This window comes from Trachymyrmex cornetzi, unplaced genomic scaffold (genome assembly GCF_001594075.2).
Source record: "Trachymyrmex cornetzi isolate Tcor2-1 unplaced genomic scaffold, Tcor1.1 scaffold2610, whole genome shotgun sequence".
Classification (NCBI taxonomy): domain Eukaryota; kingdom Metazoa; phylum Arthropoda; class Insecta; order Hymenoptera; family Formicidae; genus Trachymyrmex; species Trachymyrmex cornetzi.
The window spans coordinates 24,170-25,017 of NW_017297282.1; the positions used below are offsets into that span (position 1 = coordinate 24,170).

Below are 848 nucleotides of genomic sequence, written 5' to 3' on the forward strand. Positions count from 1 at the left end.
GACGAAGCCCGGGGGTACAAGTGGTAAACTTTTTTGCATCTTTTTTGGAGACTACTAGTGGACATTCATACCAAATTTCAGCCAGGTCGGATCATTTTAGAGGTTCAGTGGTATTTTTGTTTCTGACGACTGGACTATTATTCTTATTATCATTAAAACCTAATTTTATATTCCTTTTAATTTCTAAAATAATTAAGCATTATAAATATTAATACTATTATATTGTATAAACATACTCAGAATAGTATAAACATACTCAGAATAAACAACTTAAAATCTTACAAGGGACCATCTCGGTTTGTACAACAAGTTATTGAAAATGCTTGATATCAGCGAAAGTTGATAACATAAGATGCAAATAAGGAAAATGGCAGGACCGGATATGCCGTGGGTTCCAGGTGAGAAATTTAGTGTTATAATGCATAGTAAAAGTTCTAAAACGGCTAATATCTAAAAAAATATTGATTTATCTAAAAAATGTTTGAAATAAAAGTAATAGGATTTTTAAAAAGTTATCAGATGATGATATTAATTTGACCTTAGAATGACCTTGGAAAGTGCTTTCAAGGTTAACACAAAAATCTTAAACGGTACTCCCTATTTTTCATAGTGTCACGGGTGACATTGCACAAACATGAAAGGTAGAGCGTTAATATATAAGCGACTCGATACCAAGAATTAAAAAAGATTATAAATATTAATTCTGTAAATTATTTAAAGAAGGAATAAAAGCTGTATTACAAGGGTTTAATTGCGCGATCGATCCATAAAATTCGACGTTACAAATCAAAGATGTAACGTCGAATTTTATGGATCGATCGCGCAATTAAATCCTTGTAATACAGCTT

The 848-nt window shown here is 30.8% G+C and overlaps 1 protein-coding gene across 1 annotated transcript in view; it reads right to left on the reverse strand.

Annotated features, from left to right (window-relative positions):
- Positions 1–848, reverse strand: part of LOC108761741 (coiled-coil domain-containing protein 39) — a gene marked incomplete at its 3' end in the record, with an annotated part of 25,352 nt that overhangs the window by 5,198 nt on the left and 19,306 nt on the right. The window lies entirely within an intron of this gene.